Source organism: Mastigoproctus giganteus, chromosome 9 (assembly GCF_048544385.1).
Source record: "Mastigoproctus giganteus isolate SK-2022 chromosome 9, ASM4854438v1, whole genome shotgun sequence".
Lineage (NCBI taxonomy): Eukaryota > Metazoa > Arthropoda > Arachnida > Uropygi > Thelyphonidae > Mastigoproctus > Mastigoproctus giganteus.
The window spans coordinates 49,491,552-49,508,619 of NC_143583.1; the positions used below are offsets into that span (position 1 = coordinate 49,491,552).

At 38.5% G+C, this 17,068-nt stretch overlaps 1 protein-coding gene across 3 annotated transcripts in view; it reads left to right on the forward strand.

The window, feature by feature from the left end:
* LOC150080207 (uncharacterized) overlaps positions 1–17,068 on the forward strand; it is a 441,155-nt gene that overhangs the window by 187,072 nt on the left and 237,015 nt on the right. The gene's annotated exons all lie outside the window — the stretch shown is intronic.

The window sequence follows — 17,068 nt, forward strand, 5'->3', positions numbered from 1 at the left end:
CAGAAGAGACTGTGTTAAAATCAACAAAACACTGACCATAACTCTAAATAAAAAGAATATCCTTAATTTAAATCTGTGATTAAAAAATATGTGAAATCTGCATTTACAACAACATGTACAGTAATTAAAATCTATGTAAAATATAAAGAAGTACGTACGTACAGTTAAAATTTAGAAGCTGATGTTGGGATGACACTATATATACTAAAATAAAATGAAAGAAGACATAACAAGGGAGCTTTCAATAATGAATACAGTTGACTTTGCATATTATTTTATTCTAGCATATAAAGATATTAACCTTCCCATGATCATTAGCATAAATTGGAAATGGTAACAACAGATTTACTTCCCTGCTCTCACTCATTCTTTTGTTCCATCGAGATCACACTGTGGCAGGAATGATTCAAAGACAGTGAATTCCCCAAGCCTACTGTCTCTGTTCATGAAATCTCGGGCAGTGGATGTACATCACCTTTAACCAGTGACGTTATTGTTGGGATCCTCTCTATATCTAATGATGGCAGTAGAGTCGGGGGGGGGGGGGGTCACATGATGCCCTTTCTGACATACATGTGCAGCCAGCGATGAACTATAACACTTCACCAAATAAGTTTGCTTATATTTTCTATGTATTTTGTGTGCTGAATTCAGCATCACTGGTTTTTTTTCCTCAGTGTCATTATTTTGTTGCTAAATGAAGTGTGGTGTTTTTTTTTTTTTTTTGGCTTTTTTTTTGGCTTTTTTTATGTGTATGAAAACACAAAAAGGATTAGAACCTCTTATATGGACAAGGGGAAGTTGGTCAAAGCCTAAGAAGACAGAAGATACCGTTTGATATTAGACTTGAATTTTTTGGCAAATATCAGTGAAAGTGTTTCAGAGAAAAGAAATAGAAATATAAATGAGGAAGAGGAAAAGTTCATTCTGTGAATTTGCAGTTGGACAATGACTAGATGTTGGTTGGCTCTGTCATGTTTGGACTGACATAACAAATTCAAAAGAACAGTACTAGTGAAACAGAATGAATAGCTGTTTAGAAGGAACATAATACTGGGGAGGTAGGAGGTTTTTTAATCCAGAGGAAGCAATATTTGTGATGCACTTATGCCACATAGAAATTAGAAATCAAGTGAGTAATATAATAGAGATATGTAATCTTGTCTAGAAATCTGTGTCACTGAAGATGTGCATAGGTGCAGTAGGATCTTTTTTGCAAGAAATAAAGACGACTGAGATTTAGAAAGATTGTCACAGAATGAGCAGACTTTGCCAAAATTTGGTCTGCTTGACTTGCAGGAGGATGTGAATATCAGTTCCATCAGCATTTTAGACTCACTGGTAGCAAGCCCTACCTGTCATACTTAGAAGAATGTCTAAATATAATGAAATATTGAGTTCATAGAAAGGATCCACACTATATCCATCTCACAAGATCAAGTCATGGCATCATTCGATGTAATATCACTCTTTACCTCCATCCCAGTGGAACTTGCCATCTCTTGTGCAAAACAACTCTTAGACAATGATGAAACCCTTAGCGACAGAACTAGACTGACGCCTGATGACATTTCCGCCGCCCTCAGACTGTGCTTAACAGGGGGTGCAATCATGTTTAACGACTCAATCTACCAGCAGGTACATGGCACAGCCATGGGTTCCCCTGTCAGTTCGGTCACAGCAAACATCGTGATGGAGGAGTTAGAGGTATGTGCGTTTACACACGCACCAAATCACATCGCCTTTTGGTGTCACTATGTAGACAATGTGTTCGTAGTTATCCCTAGAGACTCAGGTCAGCAACTCCTAACCCACCTCAACTCACTATCGCCCTTCATAAAATTCACGATTGAGCTGGAGTCGAACAACATTATTCCATACCTAGATACCCTCGTCCGGCGCGAAGACACATGCTTGAAGATGACAGTTTATCGTAAACCTGTGTGTGCTGGCCAGTTTACCAACTTCCGGTCAGCACACGCGCGAGGCCACCTCCTCTCCACTGCCCGAACCTTGCTAACTCGCGCCTGGACACACTCCAGCTCCGCAGATGAAAGACGCAAAGAGATCACCAGGGTCAAAGTAGACCTTACGAGGTGTGGCTATCCCATCGACATCCTTGACAGGTGTGATCTGCAGGCACGCGACAACGTGACGACCAACAGCAACGCCAACAGTGACGAGTCATCCACAAGGGCATTTATCCCATACTACCCCAACCTGTCACAACAGATCGGTAGAATCCTAAAATCACATGGGATAAAGTGCATCCAACTCCCAGGCAAGAAACTGCATTCTCTCATTTCCAACATAAAAACACCCGTCCCCACCCTTCTACAGAGCGGTTTGGTCTATCGCATCTCTTGCCGTGGCTGCACTAGCTGCTACTTTGGAGAGACTGGACGTCGACTCGAGAAACGTCTCCCAGAGCATAAAAGGGCGATCCATTTGGCAGATGTGGAACACTCAGCTATCGCCGAGCATGTCTGGACAACCCACCACAACATTGACCCACACTGCGATGTCGTGGTCGTGGAAAGGTCCCACCATTACCTAAGGCGCACCTGGTTGGAATTGTTAAACATAAAATGCTCGGATACCTCTTTGAACAGGAACAGTGGTTGTCAAGTTAACCCCATCACAGAAGCAGTAATTCTGTCCATAGACAAACGCTGGCCACGTCACCACGTCACAGCCACAAACATCAACCTCAAACAATTAGCCATGCACTCACGCACCATCCTGGCAGTGCACATCTCTATTCCAACTGCCATTCAAAGTATTTTTTCTATCTGAAGAAGGCTGTCCACTCAGCCGAAAGCTAATTAATTGTAATTTAATTTTATTTTAGTTTGCTCTGAGAAATAAAAATAAAAAAAATTTTCGTAGAAGAATGTCTGTGGCAAGCCACTGAGTGACTATATATATATATATATATATATTTTTTTTTTTTTTTTTTTTCTATAATTGCCTGTTAGTACTGCAATATACAAGAGCCTGTAGTATTTAGTGTTTTTCGCAGTTTGCTCTGGCTACCAAACAAAGGTGTATGTTATCTCCAGATTTATTCTGCATGTTTGTGGATATTATTTATATAGGTCCAAAGCATATGAAGCTTATTTTGGAATGCATGTGGGTAATAAGACAAGTTGTGGGTGGTAGTATTTATGATGTTTTATAGTTGGATGTATACCTTTTGCTATATCTTGAATATAGAGAGATCCCACAAACTATCATGATGACTGCTGCTTTTTTGTGAGTAATCAAGACATGTGGTTGCCTTATTTCTGCTGTATCAAAAAAGTATACAAGGTATACCTTTTGCTACATTTCAGATATGAAGAGAGCTCACAAACCATCATGATGACTGATGCTAAGGTGTACATATCAAAGATTAAAAAGTTTGTGAATCAAAAAACTGTAGTGTACCATTCTCTCCCACTCTCTGGTGCAACACCGTGAAGACTCTTCAGAATTGGATGACGAAGTGGTGAATGAGAGTATGCACCTATCAGAAGCCTGTTCAAGTAAAATACCACATTTCACTAGTGAGCAAGAATTGAATTACTTGGTGGGAGGGGGGCCACTAAGTCTAGCCAAATTTGGTAAAGAAAGCCTGATATCATGTCTGAAGATTTAAAATGCAAAATTTCAACATACTGGAACAGGCATGCCACTCACATATAATTTTACATTGTTGCAGAATTCTTGTGCTATTGTTTTGATTTGTTTGGTATTAATCACAATCCAGAAGAAAGAGTGGCATCTTTTCATAGACAGTTGAAGTGAAGGATTGAATGATGTGTTGTTTCACAATGGGAATATACACCCATCAGTTGGTGATGCATACTCTGTTCATATTAAAGAATATTATAGAAATGTGAAGCATTTGTAGTAATGGCAAATGAAGCAAGAAAGCAAGCTTATATAGCATCAGCCAAAAAAAAAAAAAAAAAAAAAAAAACGGTTCACCCATCCATACCCTTCATTTGTCTAGTTCTCCCTTGAATTTATTCAACACATCCACTTCCACAACAACAGATGGAAGATTGTTCCAACGATCAACCACCTGCTGGCTAAAGGCAAACTTTCACGCATCTATCCTGCAACCATCCTTCTTCAACTTGAATTTATGCCCCCTTCATGTGTAGTCTCAGCAAGTGGAAAAATACTATTAAAATTCAATCCATTCAAGGCTTTAAACACCTCAATCAGATCTCCCCGCAGGTGCCTAGTCTCGAGATGCTGCAATTTGCAGAACTGAAGCCTTTCTAGGTAAGAGCACCCTTTTATTCTGTTCACCCATTCCTAAAGTAAGGCCTCCTGACCTGTACTCAAGATTCAGCCTAACCATGGCCTTATATAGAAAATGATAATCACCTCCTTATCCCTGCTAGCAAAGTTTCTGTATGTCATTGACAAAACCCCACAAGCTGTCCTGTCTGCACTGCTCAGAGAATTTCATGTCTGACTGCACAATTGCCCATAGGTTTTTTCATTCTCTACCACCCTGAGTGTAGTTCCACTAAGTCAATCTCTACCACCCTGAGTGTAGTTCCAAAATCTTCAACTGCCATTTCTCTGCTCATTGACCCAATTTTCCTAGGTCTTGTTGCATTAGCTCCCCATGATGACTGCTGTTAGCCACCCTACCAATCTTTGTATCATCTGCAAACTTAGACATTAAGCCTGATATACCTTCATTAATATCATTGATAAATATTGAAAACGATAGTGGATCCAGCACTGAACCGTGGGGAACTCCACTAATAACATTAGTCCATGAAGAGCAGTGCCCATTAATAACCACTCTGCCTTCTTCCACTTAACCATTCCTTTTATCTATAGCAGTAACTTGCCTTTAATGCCACATTTATCCAACACATACAGCAGTCTTCTGTGTGCAACAGTATCAGAAGCCTTCCTGAAATGTCACATTATAGCCTTAGCTGCTAATGCGCAAATAAAAACCAAACCGTCCAGAAATCTAAGTATAGGATATAAAAATTATTTTTTGCATCCAGTTCCTTGATCACTGCATCGTAGTAACCTATCAGATTGGTTAGACAAGCCTGTCCAAATGGTCCTGCATTACTTCTTTAATCTGTGATTCCATTATTTTCCCTGGAACAAATGTTAATTGGAGATATAGATGTAAGAACTTGATATAGATGTAAGAAAAGAAAGGAAAAAACTGACTCGAGTAAATAATACAAAGGTCTTTGAAATAACAGAAGAGGAGAAAAAGTAGTATGTACTGGAACTTAAGAACAAGTTTGAGCTTCTGCAGACTGCTCAGGCATTCACACAGGAGGAATTTTACGAGGAATATTACAACTTTCTGAAAGTGATAAAGCCCAAGAAACCTATAGGTAAAAAGAAATCCAAAGAAGAAAAAATATTCAAGAAATACTTGCCATGATGAACTGAAGACAACAAATGAAGAGCAGGAGAAAATTGAATATACTGAGTTATGCAAAGCCATTTGAAAGAAATTCAGAGAGGACATAAGATTTAACACAAGAAAAGCAGAACAAGCATTAAGGAAACACAAAGAACTTAAATCAGCAGCCATGAGCAGTAATACAGAAAGACAAATGAAACTGAAGAATAGCGATAGTGTACTTATAAATAGCAGATAAGGCAGGCATAATTCAAATGGCAGAAGACTACTATAATAATTATTCAAGGAGCAAGTGAATGATGCCAGCAGTGGGGAAGATGGATCGTAAATTAGTAACACATACAACATACCCGACCTTCCGGATGAGAATGAACATGCGTTGAAGAAAATGAAGAATCAGAAAGCCCCGATGTAGAGGAAGTTAATGTAGAGTTGTTAAAATTGGGAGGAAGAGACATGACACAAAAACTGGTAAGACTCTTCACAAAATGCATTAGAAAAGGTGTGACACCTAAGGAGTATAATAATGCAGTGATAGTTTTGCTGCATAAGAAAGGAGATAAATCAGAAATTGGAAATTGTAGACCAATTAGCTTGTTATCCCACATCTACAAGTTGTTCACGAGGATCATTACTAACAGATTAGAAAGAATACTTGATGAGAATCAACTGAAAGAGCAAGCTGGCTTTAGGACAGGATTCTCAACTAGGGATCACCTTCATGTAATTTCACAGCTAATGGAGAAAGCAAATGAATATAAAACACCATTATGCCTGGCATTTGTGGATTATGAAAAGGCATTTGACTGCATACAGGCATTGTTTCGGGCACTGGAAAGACAAGGCATAGATAGATACCCATATATTATGACTTTGAAGAAAATATATGAGAATGCTACCACCTTTATTAGACTAGACAAAGATAGTAGCAAATTTAAAATTGAGAAAGCAGTTCGACAAGGAGACAATATCTCCAAAGTTGTTTAATGCTGCCCTTGAGGAAGGCGCCTCCGTAGCCAGGTGGACAGGAGCAGCAGTGCCTAGCACATGCTTCTTGATTAGATCGGGGTTCGAGCCCATGACCACCAAATACGGAGGATGCGGAAAGGTCAGGGAATGACCACCGCATATCCCCGGAGCAATATGGCCTTAGTTGCTAATGCTCCTAAAAACCAAATAACAACAACAGCCCTTGAGGAAGCTGTCAGAAAATTAGACTGGTCGCAGAAAGGAGTCAATGTGAATGTAGAGTACCTAGACCACGTACGATTTGCAGATGACATTGTGGTCATAAGCCACGGTCCCAAAGAATTAAGAGGAAAATCTTAATCAGTTATGCAGAGTTAGTAAGGATTTTGGACTAAAGATGAATATAGCTAAAACAAAAGTAGTGATGAACAAGTATGCAAAAAAAAGGGATATAATGATTGAAGGAGCAGTAATTGAAAAGGTGGAGTCGTGTACTTGGACAAGTCATTAGCTTCCTACCATTGTTTGGCTCATAATGGCCTTTAGCTGCCATTGCACCGTAAAACCTCCAACAACAACAAGTCATTAGCTATAATAATGATAAATGGCTGGAAGTCAAGAGAAGAATAAATTTTGGATGGATAGCATTCAGGAAATATAGTCACATACTGAGTAGCAATATCCCAATTTGTCTGAAACGTAAAACAATGAACCAGTGTATACTCCCCACCATGACTTATGAAAGTGAAACTTTGGCACTCACCATAAGAATGGAAGAGAAGCTGAGAACTACAAAGCGAAGAATGGAACAAATTTTATTGGGAATCAGACTGTTATATAAGAAGAGAAACACATGGATTAGGCAGCAAACTGAAGTAAAGGACATTCTAATCAAAACTAAAGTACTAAAATGGTCTTGGACAGGACACATCTCGAAGACATGATGACAAATGGACTAAGAAAATAACAGAATGATACTCAAGAGAAGCTAGAAGAAAATTTGGAAGAGAACGACGGAGATGGACAGGTGAAATTCACTAGTTTGTGGGTAGCAAATGGATGGCCATTGCACAAAACAGAAGGAACTGGAAAGTTGCTGTAGAGGCCTTCATCCTGCAGTGGATTGAAAATGGCTGATGATGATATGAATTGGAGATACATTGTACATCTCCAGTCCATAGTGACCTCCAAGGATGCTCTCATAGTTATGGCTGAGGGTTTTCTTACCTCCTTTGCCTGCCTCACTTAATATAATTTTATAGATTCCATCCACTCCAGGTGTCTTTTGTACGTCCATCTTCAACAATTTCTCCTCCACTTTCCTTTCAGTTATCACAGTCATTTAGCTCCTTGTTAGAGTTTGATAAACTTCTGGCATCTCCTACCCCAGTGTGTTTCTCAGACTTTTTTTTAATTATTGCCCAGTAAAGGGCCTTTTTAGATAATTTTTTTTCCTAATCACTCCCCAATAAAATTTTAAACAATAAATACTTTTTTTACTCATTTAATGCAGTGGGATCCCTGAGCCTGATGCTTCTTAGCTAAAAGTTCACTGTTTGTTATGATGTTTGTAAGTTTAATTCTAATGTCTCCCCTTGAACATATATCAGTTCTGTTTTTTTCCTTTGTTAATATTTTATTTACTGAACTAAAACCACTTTCAACCATATATCAGACACTGGAAAACAAAGCGGTACTTGGCCATTTCAGACCACATTGTGGGATAAAGAAGTTTTGTTGTTTTTGACCCCCACAACTCAGCCATTTCACCTTTTTTGAATTTATTGCATTCTTTGTTACATTTTAATTCAATGAGTTCTTGATTTTCTTCACTAGCAGACCCGGCATTGCATCCATTTGGATCTAACATCCATGGCTTCACTTCAACAGAAAATAAATCTGAAAATCTATTTTTCATTTCACCTTTTAAAAAACACGAATGATTGGAATAATTATTAAGATCATTCTCAGTGAGAGATTCATTGATTTCAGCTAACTCTTACGTACCATGAAATTGTTTTATCATTAAATTGCTTTCAAATATTTTCCATTTTCAATGAAGGCTTTTAATACACCTTTGCAGTCTATCACCGTAATTAATTTCTCTTGACGTTGACGTGTTACTTCATTAAGTTTTCGAAAAATCCAAGCTTTGTAGTATATGTTATTTTTGTGCTTGCTGATCTCCTTTGCTTTCTAAAAAAATAATTATTATATCAAAAAGGTTTATAAACCTTGTTAGACAGTTTCCTTTAGAAAGCCATCTGACTTCTGTTTGTAAAGAAGTTCTTCATTTTAAACACAAAATTTTCTGAAAAGAAGATCATATTTGCTATGTGACTTTATTTTATTGAAGGTTTTAATAACTGTACTGAGGGATTGATAAAGAACTGGACTAATATTTTTTGCAACCAGATGATGTCGGTGCACAATGCGGTGTATTGCAAGAACTTCGAGACATACTTCCTTTAGGTGGGCTAAAAAACCTTTGTCTTCCAACCATGGAGGTAGCACCATCAGTGGCACAGGATACCAAATTTTTCAATGGTACTTGTTTTTCATTAAACCATGTTTTTGCAGCAGCAAAAATGGATGCTCCAGTAAGTCAGTTTCTATAGATTTTACAAACATCTCTCCTTGCAATTTACAGTCATCATCGAAATAACGAAAGTATGCCATTAGAAGGGTCAATTTCAATAGAAAATTTTCTCATTTTTAGTTTGTCAATTAGCTGCTCTTTAATGTTAACTGACATCTCATCGATTCATCTTTGAATTGAATCATTGCTCAATGGCAATGCTTTTAAAATACTGCAAGGATTTTGAATCATCACTGTTGAAATTATAGTCTCTAATGTGGGTCGTATAACAGTCTCAGCAACTGTATGAGCACTACCAGTTTTTGCAAGATTTCTGCAATTTTATAAGATGCAGTCATTCCATCATCATTTGTGTGTTCTTCTTAAATAAGGAAGTAACAGTGTTATGTTGCTCAAAATACTGTTTTAAATTTTTAAAATATTTGATATGTTTGCCAACTTTATCAGGATGTTTCCTTTTTAAGTGATCTAACAGTCTTGATTGTTTCATAACCTCATTTGAAAAAGAACTATTACACATAAGACATATAGGCTGTCTTGAATTGAATGGGCTTTCAATAAAACCATAAGCTAGATATTCATCCAGATACTGTCGACACTTTTCAGCACTTGACATGATTGATGATGGGTTGAATAACTTCAAAGAATTAAATAATAAAATATAAACTATTTTTATTTAACTCTCATAGCCCATTTCATTCACAAAAGCACTGTGGATGAAGAATAAACAACTTCCACATGGAAACAATAAATCAATACTAATTGTCGCTTAGAAAGTAGAAACAATAGGACTGAAACATTTCCTCATCCCATCCATGCCTCATTTATATTGACCAATGAAACAAAAGAATTAGATGCAGATAATTAACCAGTGACCTCATTTCTGAGAGAACACTGCAAATGGAAATGGATTACATGGAATTTGTAAAGAGATCAATGTTAACAGCTGTGTGTAAAAAAAGCACAGCTTATATTGGCTAAAAAGTATAAAAATTAGACTATTTATTGGAAAATTGTGATGAGGTCTGGCAAATCCAGATTTGGTCTATACTGTAACAATGCCAAGCACTGAGTTCACAGAAGAAGCAGTGAGGCATTTCATCCATATTGAATATAAGGTATTGTTTAAGATGGTGGACAATGATGCTTTAGTAATGTTTTAACTACATGAGCTGGATCCACCTGCTTGAAATGCCAACCAGGATGGATCTGGCTAGCCATACAAATATTATGGATGATCAGGTTCAGCCTTTCCCTGAACATTTATGGAACTTGAGGGAATGGTAAGACATTTAATGTGGCCAGCCAAGTCATCAGATTTAAATCCTAATAGAGAGTGCATTGGATTATCTTGAACGGAAAGTGAAAACACAACAGCACCATCCACGAAATCTGAATGAATTCTAGGCTAAATTTTTTTCAGAATGGCCTAATATTATATAAACTATTTAAGGAGGTGGTTCAGTTGAATCTTTATGAGTGAGAATCCGTGAAGCGATTTTTGCTAAAGGAGGGGTTAGCATAATTTAATCCAAAGAATGAATAAATATTATATAAAATTTTTTAAATTTAATTTGTTTGACTTGATTTCATCATTATAATTACAATTTGCCTGATATCATTTGTCCTTACCTTAGCACAAGCTTGTTTTTTGTAATTACTGAAGGTGATTTTTTGTTCACTGAATTTTACATCACAGGCCCATCAGTCTCATGCTATACAATCCCTAGTTTTGCTTTCCTCTTTATGACAGAGCAATTTTTGCATGCCTCTAAAATATACTTTGTTATATTGAATTAGTTTGTGTTACGTGGTTCTGTAGAACTGTGATGTGATTTTGATTTGGTTAACAATATAAAGGCAGGTTGCTATCCTGAATATCCTCCAGTTACTCTGATAATTAAATTATTGCTTTTAACTATTAACTGTGTTGTTAACATAGTTCATTTATAGTGTAATTTGTATTCCTTACTATTAATGCAAATTTTGTGCCTGCTTGATGTGTTATGGCAGTTATGTCTAAAATGAATGTTATACTGTGTTAACACTAGCTGTTTTCCCCAAAAATGCTTGTGGTTTCCTAGACATGTGTGAAATTTTGATTAAGTTAGTGTGCTCAGTGAATGGAATATCCTTCCAGAACAGTTTATGGTTACATCCCATTTTATCCAGCAGTTTCAAGGAAAATAGTTAAAGTGTTCAATCAATACAGTATTCACCGCAGTCAAATACCAGAAAAGAAACTGCAGTCTATTTTCCTTTTGATCAAATCCTCCCACTGCAGAATTGTTCAGGATTGGGGTGATCTGTAAAATTGAATGTTCTAAATATGAGGCAGATTGCATTCGTGGGGCAAAAAGACATCTCAGAGACCATCTGGGAATCCAGGTAGATGCCGTGCAAAATGCTGATCGAGTTCAGTAGTAACTAAACAACACCTATGGCTATGTGAAGGTGGGGGCGGGGTATGTAAAGAAAAGGTCAGGGTTCAAATCCACCCTGTTCTTCAATCACATCATACTGCAATGTGATGTCTTGGTGGAGGATGAATGAATGGGATAGTCTGTTGTTAGATCCTTCGCCACAAACCACCATAAGATCACATGACTGTGTTCAATTCTGCTTTAACTGCTAAATTTTAATCATACATAATGTAAATATAGAGACAGGAAAATCCCATTACAACAAACCTCATAGGGGTCACACAAATCATTTCATTGTATCAAAATTTTATCCTAATGAATATTAGCATTGGAATTAGTAGAGGGATTTGATGCAAGAAAGCAAACTTATGCAGCATCAGCCAAAAAAAAAAAAAAAAACCTCTCCCATTTCACCCCTCTGTTCGTTCCAAATACCTGTCGAGCTCAGCCTTAAATTTAAAGCAAACTTCCGCACATCTATCCTACATCGGTCTTTCTTCAATTTGAATTTATGCCCTTTCAGGTGATTATTCTGAGCAAGAGAAAGAATCCCATCAGCATTAAGCGTGCTCAAACCATTCAAGGCTTTATGCACCTCAATCAGATCACCTCGCATGTGCCTAGTCTCCAAACACTAATCTGCAAATCTTAAGCCTTTGTTCATAAGAGCAACCCTTTGTTCCATTCACTAATCTTGTTGCACTTCTCTCTACTCGTTCCAGCAGCCCTACATCCTTCTTAAAATAAGACCTCCAGACCTGTATACAGTACTCAAGGTGTGGCCTGACCATTACCTTATACAAGATGATAATCGCCTCCTTCTCCCTGCTAGAAACATTCCTGTATATCATTGACAAGACACTATGAGCTACTCTTGCAGCCAGTCTGCACCGCTCAGAAAACTTCATATCTGTCTGCACAATTACCTCCAGTTGCTTTTCATTCTCTACCATTGTCAGTGTAGTGCCACAGAGTTGATACATCACTCTGGGGTTACTGCTTCCCATATGTAGTACTTTGTCAATGTTAAACTTCATTTGCCACCTCTCAACCCATCTGCTCAACTTTTCTAGATACTGTTACAGCAGCGTATTGTTATTAGTGTCCTTAACAACCCTGCCAACCTTCTTATCATCAGCAAATTTGGACATTAAGCTTGATATACCATCATCAGTATCATTTATAAATACAGAAAACAATGGACCCAGCACTGAACCCTGAGGGACTCCATTGATAACATTAGTCCACGATGAGCAGTGTCCATTGATTACCACTGTCTTCTCCCACTCAACCATCCCTTTATCCATAACAGCAATTTTTTTTTTTTTTTTTTTTTTATGTAAACCCCAAATACGAGAGGTATTGGAACCTATAGTACTTAGTACCGTGCTTGGGTTGGAGGTTGAGAAGAGGACAGGAGGACAGAAGATATTTGTTGACATTAGACTTGAACTTCTGTAGACTAATTTTCAAGAAATACATGTGAAGGAAGGTTGTTCCAGAAAACAGCAGTTGAATGAATAAATGAGGAAGATGTAAAGTTGGTTCTATGAGCTTGAAGTTGGACAGTAAATGGATGTTGACTGGTGGCGGCACGTGTTCGGACTTTTTGAAAGAGAGAGTGCGAATTATAGAAGCCAATTCAGAAGAACAGTGCCCATGGAAGTATCTGTAGAAAAGGCATGCCGCAGAAACCGTACATCTATGAGACAGAGAGTGGAGAGACTCTGTTAGAGAGGAGTCATTAATTAACTTAGGCTACTACATTAATGGAATGTAGTAGCCTAAGAGAGGTTTTGGGGGCACCACTCCAGATGTGGGAACAATATTCCATGATAGAGCGGATTTGCGTTTTGTACAGAGTGAACAGCTGTTTCGAAGGAAAGTAGCACCAAGAGTGAAAGAGAAAACCAAGTTTTTTAGATGCAGAGGAAGCAATATTTGTAATGCGCTTGTGCCAAGAGAGATTAGAAGTCAGGGTAATCCCCAAAAGAGATATCATATTACCTAGAAATCGGAGTGTCACCAAAGGTAAGCATAGGAATCCTTTTTGCTAGATATAAGACAACGCTGAGTTTTAGCATGATTGAAATCAACTAAGTTGTCTTTGCCCCACTGGAGAATTACCTGAAGATTGACATTTAAGGAATTGGTAGCAGATTTTCGAGAAGTTGAAGCTGATTGAGCAGGGAAAGTTTCCCCAAAATAGAAAGTGGAATGCAATGTGCTATCATCGGCAAAACTATGGATAGGATTTCCAGTCAATGGAAGACGGTTATCAAAAAACAAGAGGAAAAGAGTGGGGGAAAGACCTTGGAGGACACCGGCATTAGTGGGGAAGTTAGAAGACAGAGCCATCTACCATCACCCTCAGTGTGCGATCAGAGAGAAATCTAGATAACCAATTGCAAAAAACAGTTGGCAAACCATAAAATGGAAGCTTGTTTAGAAGTCCTTTATGCTAAACACGGTCGAAAGCATTTGAGGTGTCTAGAGCAACTACCCGTGTTGAACCAAACTTTTCCACTGAAATAGTCCATAAATGGGTAACATAAGCCAGAATATCACCAGTGGATCAACACTGATGGAATCTATACTGGCAACAGGTTTTTTTTTTAATGAGAACCCCAAACGAGAGGTATTATAACCTATAGTACTTAGTACCGTGCTTGGGTTGGAGGTTGAGAAGACGAAAGGAAATATTTGTTGATATTGGACTTGAACTTCTGTAGATTGTAATTTTCAGGAAATACGTATGAAGGAAGGTTGTTCCAGAAAACGGCAGTTGAATGAATAAATGAGGAAGATGAAAAGTTGGTTCTGTGGGTTTGAAGTTGGACAGTAAATGGATGTTGGCTGGTGGCGGCACGTGTTCGGACTGTTTTGAAAGAGAGAGCGGGAATTATAGAAGCCAATTCAGAAGAACAGTGCCCATGGAAGTATCTGTAGAAGAGGCATGCAGCAGAAACAGTGCGTCTATGAGAAAGCGAGTGGAGAGACTCTGTTAGAGATGAATCATTAATTAACCTAACTGCCCTCTTCTGAATGGAATCAAGAAGCCTGAGAGAGGTTTTGGGGGCACCACCCCAGATGTGGGAACAATATTCCATGGCAGGGCGGATTTGCGATTTATACAGAGTGAGCAGCTGTTTGGGAGAAAAGTAACGCCGAGAGCGAAAGAGAAAACCAAGTTTTTTAGATGCAGAGGAAGCAATATTTGTAATGTGCTTGTGCCAAGAGAGATTAGAAGTCAGGGTAATCCCCAAAAGAGATATATCATTTTGCCTAGAAATCGGAGTATCACTAAAGATAAGCATAGGAGCAGAAGAATCCTTTTTGCGAGATATAAGACAAGATTGAGTTTTAGAAGGGTTGAAATCAATTAAGTTGTCTTTGCCCCACTGGAGAATTACCTGAAGATCGGCATTTAAGGAATTGGCAGCAGATTTTCGAGAACTTGAAGCTGATTGAGCTGGACAAGGTTTCTCAAAATGGAAAGTTGAATGCAATGTGCTATCATCGGCAAAACTATGGATAGGATTTCCAGTCAATGGAAGAAGGTCATTGATATACAAGAGGAAAAGAGTGGGGGAAAGAACTGAACCTTGGGGGACACCGGCATTAGTGGAGAAGTTAGAAGACAGAGAGCCATCTACCATCACCCTCAGTGAGCGATCAGAGAGAAAACTGGATAACCAATTACTAAAAGCAGTTGGCAAACCATAAGATGGAAGCTTGTTTAGAAGACCTTTATGCCAAACACGATCAAAAGCCTTTGAGATGTCAAGAGCAACTACTTGTGTTTCACCGAACCTTTCCATTGAATTAGTCCATAAATGGGTAACATAAGCCAGAATATCACCAGTGGATCGACACTGACGGAATCCATACTGGCGATCGTTGATCAGACGGAAGGTTTCTAGGTAGTTTAAGAGTTGGTGGTTAATTGATTTCTCCATTACTTTAGAAAGAGTAGAAGTAAATGCAATGGGACGATAATTGGATGGGAGGGATTTGTCACCCTTTTTAGGAACTGGCTGGATATGAGCAATTTTCCAAGCAGAAGGAAAAACACCTTTCGAATAAGAAAGTGAAATAAGGCGGCAAAGAATAGGAGTAAGTTCAGGAGCACAGGTTTTGAGAACAAGTGGAGAAATACCATCAGGACCTGGAGCTTTCTAAGCATCAAGATTCATCAAAATCCTTCTGATATCCTTTTGACGGAAGACCACAGGAGGCATTGAATGGAGTGTGTTAGGAATGGTGGGAGGTGTTTTACCAAGATCATTAATACATGAGCTCGAAGAAAAATGGGATGCTAGCAGGTCAGCTTTATCCTTGGCTGAAGTGACAACAGAACCATCTGGTTTGGACAGAGGTGGGGGCAGAGATGGGCAAAAGTTGCGGCCAATAGCTTTGGCAAGAGACCAGAATGCTCGGCTACCATTAGGGCAAGAAGCAAGTTTTCTACTCTTAGCCTGTTCAAACTCTAGTTTGGACTGATTAATAACTGCTTTACAATTGTTGCGAGCTTTGGTGTAGGCAGAAAATGAAACTGAAGAATTAGAAACAAGCCAATTACGATATGCAACGTTCTTCTCTTGGACAGCCTTAACACATTTATTGGAAAACCAAGGTTTAGATAAAGGACGAGATTTTAAAGTGGAGTATGGGATAAAGGATTCCATTCCTGCAAGAATAATTTCACTGACACGATCTGAGCAAACGTTGACATCAGAAGTTTTGAAACAGTAATCAGACCAAGGAAAAGAAGAAAAGAAGTCTCGCAGGTCATCCCATTTTGCATTCTTGTAATGCCAAACAATACGAGGTTGGGAATAGCCATGAGATAAAGGTTCCATTGGAGAAGAGACAATCACCAAGTTGTGATCTGAAGTACCTAAAGGACCTCTCACTTCAACCTTGTACTTAGAAGGGTTGTTTGTGAGAAAAAGATCAAGCGTATTGGCTGTATGATTAGGATTGTCCGGTATTCTTGTAGGTAAATGAACAATCTGTGCTAGGTCATTAGTAATTGCAAAAGCCTCAGCATCTCAACCTGCTGGGTCGGTGTGACTAGAAAACGGAAGCCAGCTGGAGTTGTGAACGTTAAAATCACCAAGGAAAATTACCTCATTGTTAGGAAAGTTGGACTGGAGAAAGTCAAGTTGCAAAGAGAGGAAGTCAAAGAGCTCCAAGTGATTAGTGGAGTTGGGAGAACGATAGAGACAACAGATGAATTTTACCCAATGAGGTAGAGAGATTTTAAGCCAGAGAAGATCAAAGAGAGGAGATTCCAAATTGCCAAGTCTCTGACAGGGATCAGATGGAAGGTTTTCAGAGTTGGCAGTTAATTAATTTCTCCATTACTTTAGAAATGGGAGGGATTTGTTCCCCTTTTTAAGAACTGGCTGGATATGAGCAACTTTCCAAGTAGAAGGAAAAACACCTTTGAAATCAGAAAGTGAAAAAAGGCGGCAAAGAATAGGAGTAAGTTCAGGAGCACAGGTTTTGAAAACAAGTGGAGAAATACCATCGGGACCTGGAGCTTTCTTAGCATCAAGATTCGTCAAAATCCTTCTAACATCCTTTTGACGGAAGACGACAGGAAGCATTGAATGGAGCGTTTTGGGAATAGTGGGAGGTGTTTTACCAAGATCATTCATACATGAG